Source organism: Ischnura elegans, chromosome 10 (genome assembly GCF_921293095.1).
Source record: "Ischnura elegans chromosome 10, ioIscEleg1.1, whole genome shotgun sequence".
Taxonomy (NCBI): domain Eukaryota; kingdom Metazoa; phylum Arthropoda; class Insecta; order Odonata; family Coenagrionidae; genus Ischnura; species Ischnura elegans.
The window spans coordinates 44,098-58,657 of record NC_060255.1 but is presented as its reverse complement, the minus strand read 5'-3'; positions in this window follow the sequence as shown (position 1 = coordinate 58,657).

The following is a 14,560-nucleotide window of genomic DNA, read 5'->3' as shown; positions in this document are numbered from 1 at the left end:
TTCGTTTCTTCCTTGTATTTGCGTTGTGGCGTTAATACGTCTCGGTATTTTTTAATAGAAGCTAGATCACTCAGATCATCTATATAAGAATATTATCAGGGTGAGAATCGCCTGACTGAGAACGTATGCGTCGCCTTGTGCTCTGGCACCGGGAGCTGGGGAAGTTGCGAAGAATTTAGTAATACTGACGAATGCCTCGGTATGACTTTCGCGGACGGTGAGGAGACTAAGTCAAACTGGCCCTTTCAAGGCACAGATGACGTAGGCAGTACCTGAAGTTGTAGCTCAGCGGAGGACAAGGTTGCTCGCACTGTCCGTGGGGACCGACTTTTGAAAGCGACTGTGCGTAATGTTTCACAGTTGGATTTTGAAGGCTGTTATGACTCTTTATTGAATCTTCAAAACTAGATTGAAGTTATTAAAAAAAGCAATTTCGTAGATTTGTTTTCGTATTAAGTGACAGATGAATTTTGCTTTCTTTTGGGATTTGTGAACATACTCCTATATTTATTTACATGAGTGCTCTTTATTTCTTTGTTTTGATATTATTTTGTTTTGTGTTCCATAGACGCATGTGTTTGGTAACTATCGTAATGAAAACGGTTCTGTCAATATTTGTGTCCACTTGTTCAGACGGTGATTGCGTAAACTCAAATTCTCTCCCACTTTGAACTTTTCCCATTGATTCTTTTCCATATTGGACATCATGTGGTGTTCGCTCAATTACTTATCTGTCGGACCACCTTGTCATTTGTCTTTTTCTACGAACTTATTCTTCTGTAATATTCTACATTAAGATTTGTTTTCGTATTAAGTGATAGATGATTATTGCTTTCTTTGGGGACATGTGTATATACTCCCATATTTATCATATACAAGTGATCTTTACTAATTTGTTTAGATATTTTTGTTTGTTTAGTGGCCCATGGATACCTCTGTTCTGTTGATATTTTCATGAATACGGTTCTGTCAATATTTGTGTCCTCCACTATTTCAGACGGTGATTGCGTAAAATCAAATACTTTCTCATTTTCATCTTTTTATATTCGTTTTCTTCCATATTGGACATCGTGTGGAATTTTCTCAATTACTTATCTATCGGCCCACCTTGTTCTTGTGACCCTCTTCCATAACCACATTTCTGTCACTTTGAATTTCGTCATTTCGCTTTCCCTTAGCGTACATTATCACATCCATTTGTCCACGCAAAAATATTCAGGAATTTCTTCCTAGAATCCACAATAATGCTGATATAATAGTACTACTTTCCCTTTGCTTGATTCTCGTATCCTTTGTGCCTTTTTCAGGCCCACCAAAGTAACAAGAAATTTTGAACGATATATTCAAAACATACCTTAACGTGATTTTCTAAATAGTATTTTTTTTAATTTGAAGAAATTGCGTGTCTCTTCGCCGTCCGTCCTTTTTTGTCGAATGCATTGCCGAGGGAAAACGAAATATTCTCTTAATTTTAATATGAAAGTTATTAACATTGTGTACTGAGGCTATGTAATGTGCAAAAAAAGCAAAATGATAACCGCATTAAAATTCTTGTCTATTTTATAAGCGTCTGGGGGAGGGGGTTCTGTATATGAGCTTTTCTAATTACGGCTAGGATGAGTGCTGCATTCCTTGGTTTCACAATAGCGAAGTTTCCTTCATCAAAGAAAACGAAAGGCATTGATTGCGATTCCTTACCCACCATTAGTGTATTCATAATATGCCTTTGTTGTCCACCTTTTTTGTCAAATGCATTGCCGAGGGGAAAGGAAATATTCTCTTAATTTTAATATGAAAGTTATTAACATTGTGTACTGAGAATACGTAATGCACAAAATAAAACACGGACAAAATGATAACTGCATTAAAAATTATGTCTATTTTATTAGCGTCTGGGGGGGGGGGGGGGGTTCTGTATGTGAGCGTTTCTGATCAAGGCTAGGATGAGTGCTGCATTCCTTGGTTTGACAATGGGGTAGTTTCCTTCATCAAAGAAAACGAAATAAAGGCGTCGATTGTGATTCGTTACCCACCATTAGTGTATTCATAATATACAAATTATTTGGTTTTAGAAATCCCAGTTTAGCCGAATGGCAATGGTCAATTTTTATCCTCATTTGAAAAAGGCCAGATTGGTGCCCATGCGATGCCACTCCACGTGACGTCACAGGGGCCTAGTTTCTACATGAGTAGATAGGAGTTTTACATCGTCTGAGATTACCAATGGATGCATGAGGCACAGAGCTCTGGGAAACTTCTCTCAATAATCACCTATTATTATAATTATTATCACTTATTATAATTGCATATGGTCAGAGTCTCCTTCGTTTGATTGGGCATTATTATTCCTTATTTAAGCCAAGCGCTACCAGCTAGCAGGGTACTCTGCAACCTGAATCGCAACGGCGCGCATAGCCTCGCAACAAGGTGGCCTCACACAGCGGCAGCGGGACTCAGAAATACGTCACACGAACTTTTCAAAGCATTCATACATAGCCGTCATGTTTTCGCGCGCATGAAAATTTTCATTTTTCATGTAATTGCGAAAAATAGATATCGTCATTTAAAAATCTAGAAGCGTGAAATACGTACTCCAGTAGTAATAATCTTTCGATTTAGGCAATTCGACTAATAATAATAGGAGACCACCCTTTTGATGATGAATTGGGGTATTCACGGATCATTCCGTGAGGAAGGAGAATGTAATGGTCCTCTAATCGCTGGACCAGGTGAATTACCTCACCCGAATGAAAGCCCGAAAGAACTTAATCCAGAAAATTCGCCAGGAAAGCTCCAGACATTTCTTCCTCTACTCTTTAAATTCGTCAGTTGCCCAAGTGAGTTGTTTTCTGATTATATTGGATATACGAACATATTATTCCACATTGCGCTGAACGATCAACTCCCTCGATACGATATTTCAGGTTTCAGGTTTGTCGATAGAGGCGCTTCAAACAAAGTTTTGTTCTTAACATTCAAGTTTGAATTGATTTTTTTGCATAACTCGAACATAATCTTGAGTATTTCGGAAAAAGTTGAGAATCCAAATCAACCTACACCAACAGGCCAAGCCGAAGATCATGCGTACAATATTTCGTTTTCAGCGTGTCGTCAGTCTATCTGCATCTTGCGAAGTCACACTTAAGTGTCAGTCTAAGTCGCACCAAGTGCTGCAAGAATCAGATTTACCGCCTTCGACGAGGAATATCTGATAATAATCTTTCGATTTAGGCAATAAAAAATAATAGGAAACCACCCTATTGTCTTTTGTCCGGTCTGTCTCTCTTATTTTATTTATATTATCTGAACTTCCGTGGTGTGTTGGCGTCCGTAAGATATGGCTACCTTCATCGGAATAAACATTGCCCTCAAACTTACGTAATTGGTTTAGTCTACTTTTCAATCTACGGTCCGACAGTGATTCCCATCCGAGTTAATCTAAGAGGTCGGTTACACTAACAAGAATATCGTAACGACCTTTCACATACCTGGCAGCTCTTCCTTGCACGCGATCTAACTCTGTTATTAAGCCTTTTTCATGAGGGTCCCAAACACTGGCAGCGTATTCTAAATGGGTTCTAACAAGGGAGAAGTAGCTAATTTCTCGCACTTTGTCGTCGCACTTTCCTAATATCGTAATAACAAAACCCAATTAACGATTAGCTTGACCTGTTATTTCCTGAATATGTTTATTCCACGATAGATTATAATTGAATCTAACTCCTAGATATTTCACGGATTCAATTGTCTTTAATTGGGTACCCCGAATGATATAGCTATGTTGTGGGGAGTTATTCTTTTTCCAGAAATTCAATCCTACGTATTTTTTCAAATTTAATTCTAACAGCCATTCATCTCACCACGCTTGGATAGCAGCAATATCTACATCTACATTCTACCCCGCATGCCGCCTCTCTAGGTTTGTGGCATGGGCTGTTATGACAGCAGCAGGTAACATGTAACAAGGAATCGCTCCGACGAATTTACGCCTTGCATTTATTGTTTACTAGCTGACCCGGCGAACTTCGTACCGCCTAAGAATCAATGAACTTACAGTTTAGTTACACCATTTATGAATCAAGAGCGGCTGTATCGTTTTTAATCATATTTAATTTATTATAATAAAATAAGGATACAAATTCAATAAAACTACGTAAATGAGTATCAAAATTGCTTGTCAGAAAGACATTTTCTTTATTGAATCAACATAGGGTGGATCGGAGCACGTTTACGCGGATTTTTTTCAATGTATTTTCTTACGTTTTAGCTTAAGAAATTTTGGGCATTGTGGTTTTATAAAACAATTAATTAAATAAAAATTATACGCATTCAGTTTTTGGCTATTTGTATTATTAACCGTAAAAAAATGTTTTTAGGTCCAAGTCTGTTGCGTAAACTTGGCCCTTTCACGGGGCAGTTTAACACAACGCTCGACCGACGCTTGACTGATGCTCAAAATCGTGTAAGAAAAGCCCCTATGAAGCAGCGTTCGTATCAAATGACTTTACTCGCGCCAGTTATAGTATCTCTGTTTTGAAAAAATGCACTGCGTAAGCGTGTTGCATGCGTGAACGCACCACGGTGTGCCCTACACATTCGGGTTTAATGTCTTGCATCAAGCACCTTCTGATAAACAACAGTTTGTGTTTCGCTATCAGGCGCAAGATAAAGCGGATGAAGTTAAATAAATATAGCAAAAGGTTTTTGGTGGCTAAATCCCCCCCGAGAGCTCAGAGAATTTTTTGATAAAAACTTTTGTTACTAATATTAGGGGAACGGCTGAGTGACAAACAAAAAATATTTTACTATTCACATAGCCGCAAAACCCACTATTTTGAACCATTTATCTTAAAAAATGTCTGGGGGAGGGCCCCCACACCTCTCGCTTACCTTCGCGAGTTTTCTATATCCAACACACCCGTAGTATTAGCAGCGCCTAGCTGCACCCTTTAAGCGAAGGAAGAAATACAGCAGATGGTTTACCGACTCGTAAACATATCACGTTTAATTGACCATGAGAAAAGCATGGGTTTTCATTAGCATATGAGCACAAACATCACAAAAACTGAAAGACTGACCATGCGATTTATTATCGTTATCACGAATGCAACACGAATTGGAAACTGAATACGTTTAAGCTCAAAAGGGCATATAAGTTGAGATCATGGAATCTTCGGAATGAGAACTTCGTCATCTTTGGATTTTTCTTTGAGTAAAGTCGCGTGAATCACATTCATTATCAATTTTTTTAAATCACCAAACGCGTTCTGTTGGATAGTTTTGGTTGGTTTAGGTTTCGAAATATAATGAACACAGAGCCTACATATAGCTGTAAATCGCCCAAGGACTTAAAATATTCAGATAGACAGTTGGTGATTTCGTCTTCGTTTGTTACACACTTAAAAGATTTGAATTCATGCAGAGTACCAACTATTAGATCTTTATTTACCTCGTTTAGGTCATCCACATCTTCGTTCTAGGCCGTCAAAATTGTTCGCTCAATCAATCATTTCTGATTTTTGTGGTGATCAATCATATTCTGGAACACTTAGTTGATGAACTCACCTTCCGATGAAACTAATTTGCAAATATTCGAGGAAGTTAAATCAAACATCTCGATTTCTCGACAGGTATACGGACATTACCGTTTGTCAACAATTGCTTGGAGATTTGTTTACAAACACGGTAGTGAAGAGTCAACTCGAGCTGGGCTTACAATTAGCTAGAATTAAATTTTTAAATACTATTTCAATATTTTGAGTATATCTAGCAATTAAAATAATATATTGTCACGAAGTTCAGTTATTAAATTGGTAAAAACAAAACATATAATTTAATTTGTAGTTTTGACCAACTTATCAATTGTTGTTGCGTTACTAACTCCTAAGAACATATCGCTAAGAAAGAGATGATTTTTTCTTGCAAAACTATGCTTTTTTTAATATCCTATATGTTATCCGGGGCTGAGACGAATCCAAAGAGCCTAATATCATTAAAATTGGTGCAGCCGTTCTCCAGTTATAAGTGTTCTAACTAACACGATTTTCGACTTTCTTTTATATATATAGATTTATCATTTATTGTTGTCGGGGGAAAAACGAATTCCCACACTTATCTGTTCGGCAAAATATCTCTCTTAATTTATCGCTTCTATCGGACTTGGAAATATAGTGTGGCTCTAATATTATGTTCTCCGTTTCGTTCTTAAAGACATCCATTCTCAAATATTCAAGCAATCTAAGCCTAGGTATTGCCACTACAACTGGAACGCTATGTTTTTTTGCCATTTACTTGAGTTATATAGCATTTTTATTTATTTATAATTTCATTTGTCCTTTACGGTTATCGGCGTAAAACGAATTCCCACATCTATCCGTTCGGCTAAATATATCTCTTAATTTATCATTTCTGTTGGACGTGGAAGCGCAGAGGGATTCTAATGTGAACATTTCTAAAAGATATCCTATTCTCAATTGATCATGCCATTTCAGCCGCGGCATGTCCTCTGCATATAGAACACAATGATTTTTTTTGCATTTACTAAATTTATATGGGAATATTCTCAGAGTTAATTTTAACGGGGTATTGGAAAACGGAGGGAATTTATCAACTAATGGTAGCAAATATTCCACGGGCTTTATTCGTCCGCTACTTCGCGAAACCTATTCTTTAATTATCAAGGGTCGAAATGAGTAAGAACTAGCAAGTCTAAGGCTCTAAATTTATTCTTTCTCAAAAGTAACAACCCTTAATAAGTTGCATCGTTGTTGTGTCATTGACGCTAGTTACTATCTTGGGTACAGAAGCATAAGTGGTCAACTCCTAATAGCGGGTTAGCACTGTCTATACATTTTATGAAACAATATTTAAGTAAATAGCCCTATTACAAGGGTATTGTCAAAAAAGTGGGTCTCAGATTTCGATAAAACTTTGTAGTGCTGTAGTCCTTCGAGAGCTGTTCTCGAATCATCCCCCATCATGCGGTTATATAATTAATAGTTTAAACAAAAGACAAAGTTAAACATTTAAAGGTCTATTATATTCCCTTAGCAATGACATTTCACTAACTAAGAGCGGTGGCTCCGTGTTTACCGTATTCGAGTCCTGCCCGGTGGTCGTATATTCAATTCTTGGAAGGGGCAAATTTTTTTCATCATTTGTTTCCGCCTTTCGTTTTACAAAATCCTGGAGTTCTTCATTATTTCCATGATTTCCGATGACAGTTTTATTTTTCTGCGTGGAAATATTTTTCTGCAATTCGGAAGCGTCGGATGTTTTTTCCATTTTTCACACGGAAGCCTAGTTTCAATTACGTGATTATTGGTGTTACAACATGAAGCACTTTTACGTAGTACATTCACTTTTATGTTGCAATATGAACTCATTCCTTGCAATTCCATCCTAATTTTTATAATTGGATATTAGTGGAAAATTCGGCACGACACGGATTAGGAAAGGAAAATGATGACCGCGAAGCAATATGTTTTACGTATAAGAATTGCTTATTCACTTTCGGGGAGAAGTATAAGCATAACTTACCAACAAGATTCTTCTCGGGAGCCTTTAGATAGGTACTGATGATTTGTTAACAGTTGAGCGACCGCTCAATGAAAAATAGGATGATCGTCCGGATCTCCGGAAAAGCCCGTGACTCCGAAAAATATCAAAAACCTGTAAATTTATAGCTTCATTTTTAAAAAATTATTTGGCGAAATATTAGGTCATGATCGTTGTTGCGTTAAAATAAATTATCGCAAACGAACACAGCAAACCTTTTTTCTATCACTATGCGAAGGCTTTGTGAAAATATGCCTCGAATATCTTTTCCCTAGGAAAAATTGTTGCCAATCACCACAGTTCTGCCGTGTAACTAGTTTACGATACGAAAATAACGTTTTACAAGTGTGAAATATCCATTCCCAAGCACTTCTACAGGTAATTAATAAGATTACAGCCAATGGAAATCTTACGACAGCTGACCGGTCGCAATAATAGTACGAAAGTATGTTCACGACGATATATTATCACCACGATATGACTAATGTATGCACAGTTTAATATTCACAGTAGTATGACGAACGATCGGTTAACTTCAATGACAATCAAGAATCAATAGTTTCATGTTCACTTTATAAATTGGAGGCGATATAAGGAATAGAATACTTGATTATATACGCACACTGTTTGAGACTAAGTCCCTTTTTTGACCGCTTTTTTACCTTTGAATTTTTACGAAGTACTCAATCTTTCCCAACATTTTTAAGGCTCATGCGTGGAATTTATGAAAATTGACATTCGTTAAATGCGTTTTTGAAAAACGTCCATATACTGTGAAATGTATTTTAATGAAATGGAATATTCACTTACCTTATCTTTGCGAGTAAATATAATGGAGTCAGAAAGAGTGGAGAACAGCGATTGATTTCCAATGGTTGATACGAGTATAATATATATTCTACAATTTTCTTCCAAAACAACTCTTCACGTGCCGTTTGTGAACTGTCTTACTGTTTTGCAGACTATTTCCTTTTTATTTTTCTCGTTTTTTTTACTGCAGAACCTTGTAATAGGGTTCCTACATACATTAGTCACATTAATATAGACCAGTTAATCCTCTAGTTGAGGATATAAATTATATCTTCTTTGGAATATCATCTCCTTTAGCGATTGCTATACTTCGATCTCAGCGACGGCCTTATTATAGGCTATTGAGGAAAAAACGTATCCCGCAAAAATTCGTTCCACCGCTAACACGGCTGTGTGGGAAAATTGGTTTCCTTTCGGACGCTATTTATTTCTATTAAAACGAGATGAAGGAAGTTCAAATGCAGTCAATTTCACCTAAGGTTGAGACGGAATGTGCTACCCGCTCCAAGCTTAATTCGTGTTATAGTCGGTGCAATACAGGTGTTGTCGATGTATTTATTAGTAAAATAGGCGTTCCATTCCACTTTCATTTCACATCTTTCTCGCTCTGCTCACATCTTTCGATGCTTCGCACTTTCTCTTTTCTTTCGTGCAAATTCACTCCTAGTCCAAACCAACTCCTTCGATCTATCGACTCTGAAAGGTTTCGAAGACGAAAAGCAGTCTTTAGACAGATGATAGCAATGAGTCCCTTTGAGCATAGAATATAATATAAAATATCTTATTTATGCTCCGGCCTTCACCCTTGAAGCAAAACTCTATTTACAATGATAGGCTAAAAAAGCTCATTAGGTACATTCATGAACAGTCAGACACAAGTGTGGCATGCTAATTACATTTTTAATTGTTTTGGTTTAGTTATTTTGTAGCTTTATAGGCTTTTGTATATTATATCGGTCCTTTTGCTTTGTTGCTATGCGATATATTACGTTTGATATAAATAAACAGATATTAGGGGTTTAGCGACATTAGAGTGCACATCGCATTGAACAAAGTAGGCATTGTTATTTAAATATCTTATTTTTAATGAAGAACTCTCGTAAGAGCCCGTAGAAGTAATGACGATATGACAGTATGATAAATAAATTATTATGACATAAAAAAGAGACAATAATTATAATTTAGCCACATGCATGAGATCTGTAGGCTGTGTTTTGTTAAGTAGAGTTTAATGTAGCACTGCTTTGATTAGAGCAATGTGTTAATATAATTTATAATTAATTAATAATTCATATTTGGAAGCATGATTGGAACCTTTCTGTTTTAAGTCCTCAGGGATAGAATCCCAAAATTTAGACGTCGTCGTAACGAGAAATGATTTTTGACAGATATTTAAACGTAGAATCGGATATAAAATAGAACAGTCCCCGAAGCGAGATGTTATCAGAGTGGTTTCTGATTTATTCTTAAACATTTTTCTCATAGAATACGGAAGGATGAAGAAATATTCTCAATACCTCAGGGATCATAATAATAATATCACCAATGAACATTTATATAATGAGTATCGTTGTGAAAAATCATTAGGGACCCAAGCATTAGGATGACTCAATTCTCAACTGCGTTTACTAGTCTAGTATTTCACTTCATATTTACGTATTTATTCTCTTTTACTTTCTCTTAATTACTTGTCTTAAGTAACTCATTCGGGGCCTTCATTTTCATGTCTTTCCATCCACTTGTCCTTCGACGATTCTCTTCATCAGGCCATCATCCCTCAGGATTCATATGCAGAGCTCTGAAGAAATCAGGATTCGTCAAGCATTTTGTGGGAAGATTTTCGGAGAAGGAAGTAAAAGAAAGGTGCTATTTCGCACTCGTCCGACCGCACCTAGAATATGCAGCGATATCCTATGGGATTTATTGCAGAAAGACTTAATCCGCGAACTGAATAAAATACAAAGAGAGGCTTTGCGGTTAGTCAAAAACCGCTACGGACGTACAGGACCCGTTACCCAGATCTTAATCGAATTAGGCTGTAAGCCGCTGGAGGCTCGGAGGCTGCGCGCTAGGCTTACATTGCTTGAGCTAGTGAGAATGGATATATATTTAAGAGCGACACGGAGAACATAATAATTATTAGAGCCACACCATATTTCCAGATCCGATAGAAGCGATAAATTAGGAGTGATATTTTGCCGAAAGGATAGAAATGGGAATTCGTTTTTCCTCCGAACCATAAGGGACTTTAATAAATGCCAGTCGTACTTTCGTTAGAAAGTTTCCTTTTTATGTGCAAATGGCTGGTGTACTAACACCCCCTGCCACACGTTTTTTAGTTGGCTTGCGGGGTAGTACGTAGATTCAGATGTAGATGGTGTGGCAAATAACATTATCCCGTATTCTCCTTAACGTTTTTGAAAGACCTCTCTTATTTCCAACTTATCATAACACTTCCTCATTATCACCTACCCTGGCGGCCTTATACGCTGTGTACTATTGTGGAAAATAAAGTATCTCTGCAAAATCCGTACCGCCATCATCGCTCCGTGGTAAAATCGAAAGATTTCCCTTCTGACGGTAAATCTTTCTGAGGAATGATATGAAGACATTCAAGAGAAGCCGTCTGTCGTTTACCAAGGTTGAGACGGAATATCCACGCGATCCAAGCCCAATTAGTTTTTGTTATTGATTATTGGACCAATCGCAAATATCCAGCATACAAGACATCTCCACATGCCCACCACACGGTGATAAAAATATTACGCATCAAAACAAAATGCAAGTCCGCCGTCACGCAAAGGGAAAACCATGTCAACGGCTATTTATTCACGTAACATATCCATTCAAGGGTATAAAAATGGATAAGCATTAAATGAGTCGTCCTAGCGATTTACGCAATTAATTTTATTGATCGAGACACCGTTGCTATCATTAATAGTACGAGGAAAGCGTGCTATTTTAAATCTCTCTGTTTTTCAGTCAATTTCCTATATTTTCTTCTCGTGGTCGCATCTACCATAGTAACGCGGTAAACAAAGGATATGTTTCACTTCGTCTGATTAAAAAAGAACTTCCCCGAATGAATAATCCAAACTAGAAGAGGCTCTATTTTCCGTTAATGCATTCACACAAGTTGTGTGGTTATACATACGATGCATTTTCGTGTTCATTCTCGCGTTCATTCATTCATACATTAACTCGTTAGGGTCACTGTTCCGTGTAAACAAGCCCTTAGAGATGTGGGAATTTCAAATGAGGCCTTCCTTCAAGAACGAAGGTTGTTACGGAATATGTCCGCCCGCTGTTATTCGTTGAATTCGTTATGGTCTCTAGAATGTTGGTGGTATCCTTTGACTGTCAAATTGTTGTTCTATTCAACTTCAGTATCGTCGCTTTCTCACTTTCCTTATCTCTTCCATTGCTTCCCTTCTTCTCTTTTCACTCTTGCGAATCCTGGAATATCACAACCACAACTCATTCTCTTTCTCCGAAAAGTCAGCATTCTCTAGGTAGTTACAAGGGTCGTTCAATAAATCTTTAGAAAAAGGTATAAAAACAAATTATATTGCCTCATTTTTCATTAAAGCCTTCTTAATTTCACCCACAAAAAAGTTTGTAAACATTTTTCCAGACATTTTAAGCCGTTCAAAAAGAATAATTTAGAGATCTCTTCAAAATAGTCATTGGTTTTTAGGGATGATCTCCTCTTTATACGCAAACTTTTGTCAGCAAAGTCATTTCTTCAAGTTGTAAAACTATTAATATCACCAGAGGTCAGATCTGGTGAATACGGTGAATTGTGTAATACTTGAAACTTAAATTCTCTAATTCTGGCTATTGACTCTGAACAGTTGTGCAACTCTGCGTTGAAGGAAGACATTTTTCTGCTTCAAATGAGGGCGCTGTTCTTGATTTATCCCACAAACTGTTCCAAAAACGATGCATAATACTTTCCTGTTAATGTTTTTCCCTCATCCCATTCATCGATGAAGATAATTCAGCACAAATTCCAAAATATCGTCGCCATGAATTGACTTGCCCATTTCTGCATCGTCGCCTGCTTTGGAGCCCGTTCATCTTCAAAACTCAATTGTTTTACCTGTTATTTTGTCTTTGAAGTGTAGTGATAAATCCATATTTCATCAAAAGTTATGAATTGATGCGGAAAATCCACAGGATTGCGTCACAGGGACCTAGTTTCTATACGAGTGGATAGGAGTTTCACGTCGTCTGAGATTACCAATGCATGCATGAGGTACAGAGCTCAGGGAAACATGTCTTAATAATCACCAATTAAAACTGGCTAAGGTCGGAAAGTTTCCTTCGTTTGATAAGGTATTAATAATCTTATTTAAGCCAAGCGCTACCAGCTAGCAGTGTACTCTGCTACCTATTAGCATCCTGGGTCGTGTCAGCGCTAAACCGTCGCCCCAAGGTCACCTCAATTACGCAAGCGGGAACCAGAACGACGTCACACGGAGTTTTGCCAGCATTCACACTTAGCCGTCGCGTTTTCGCGCGCTTGAAAATTTTCACTTTTCATTTAATCGCGAAAAATAGATGTCGTCATTTAAAAATCTAAAAGTGTGAAATGTGTACTCCAGGAGTAATAATCTTTCGATTCACGCAATAAAAAATAATAGGAAACCACCCTATTGTTCAAGCAATCTGAGCCTAGCGCGCGGCCTCCGAGTCTCCAGCGGCTCCCAGCCTAGTTCGCTTAACAGCTGAGTAACGCTGTCTGTACGCCCGTAGCAATTTTTTTGACGAACCGCGCAGCCTTATAGTTTATGCAGTTCGCGGATTAAGTATATCTGCACAGGATAACATTTGATATCGCTGCATAGGTGTCTAGGTGTGGTCGGACGAGTGCGAAATAGCACCTTTCTTTTATTTTCTCATCCGAAAATCTCCGCACAATACGTTTGACGGATGCTAATTACTTCAGGGCTATGCCGCAAATATTCCTCCTATGTGTTCCCCACGAGAAGATCGAGATTATCTTAACTCCTACGTACTTACCTTCGACTTTTGCCTTTCTGTGCACAACATCCACCCCATAAACATGGTTAAAGTTGGACAAACTCGGCGATAAATGCTTCGGCATGCATTTGCTCATATTAAGTTCGAGACCCCACTCTGGGCTCCACAAATGATAAATTTCTCCGGAAACATCTTCTGCAACAAACCTTATAGAATTTGATGAAATAATTACAGTAATTTTATGGTTTTATAGACCATAGAAATAGCCTTAATTTTACCTGAGAAACCTTCTACAACCGCAGTGAAAAAAATTGTATTCATTGCTAGTACATAGCATACAAGAAAGTATGCTTTTTATTTTTCAATTATTACGTATCACCAACGCATCGAAAATGGAATGATGATTAGAATTAATAATTTTTTGCAATGGGAAGATGAATTACGATTCGACTATTATAATTTGCTTTCGTTAATTTCTTTATGAAAACTTTCTTAGCTCACGGTGATTAAAGAGAGACATACGGGTGTATTCTACGTGATGTAATTTAAATGGCCCAGAAGCACAGTGAGCTAGAATCGAAAAAAAGCTGGCCAAAACCTCAAAATCGATTTTTTTGAGCTACGAAGTAGAAACTTCGCATATATATTCTCCAATATATTATGCATAACCTTCAAGATTATTTCTTCCTTGTTCCTTCACTTTAACAATTTCATTGAGGCAAAAGTTGAACAAATTTACCGAAAAACGACCACTCTCGATTTTTTTCTGAAAGAGCGTAATTTATTCTCATGCAGTGGTTTTTAATTAATATTATTATAGACAAAAATGTTATACCATCTTAATTTAAACTCCTTTATTTTCCGTTTGGAGGGTTTGCAAAGATTTTGTTTCATCAATATCCATGGATTTATAACAAAATGGTGGAGCATTTTTTCAGCCAATTTTTTACACAAACGTAGAGATAAAGTAGATACTTCCGCCGACTTCCGCCAAGTTACTTATACCACGTCGATCTATGAAGCTTCTACATTGTGAATCTAAAGTAAAATCTTGCACCAACTCGCAAACCCGAATTTTAAACCCTCTTTAAATACTTACGGTAATATTATTTTTTACAAATCATAGTATTAACTTCTATATTCCCTAAGAAACCTTACACAACAACTGTTAAAATTTGTGCAATTAATCTATTACTACCGCAATTCA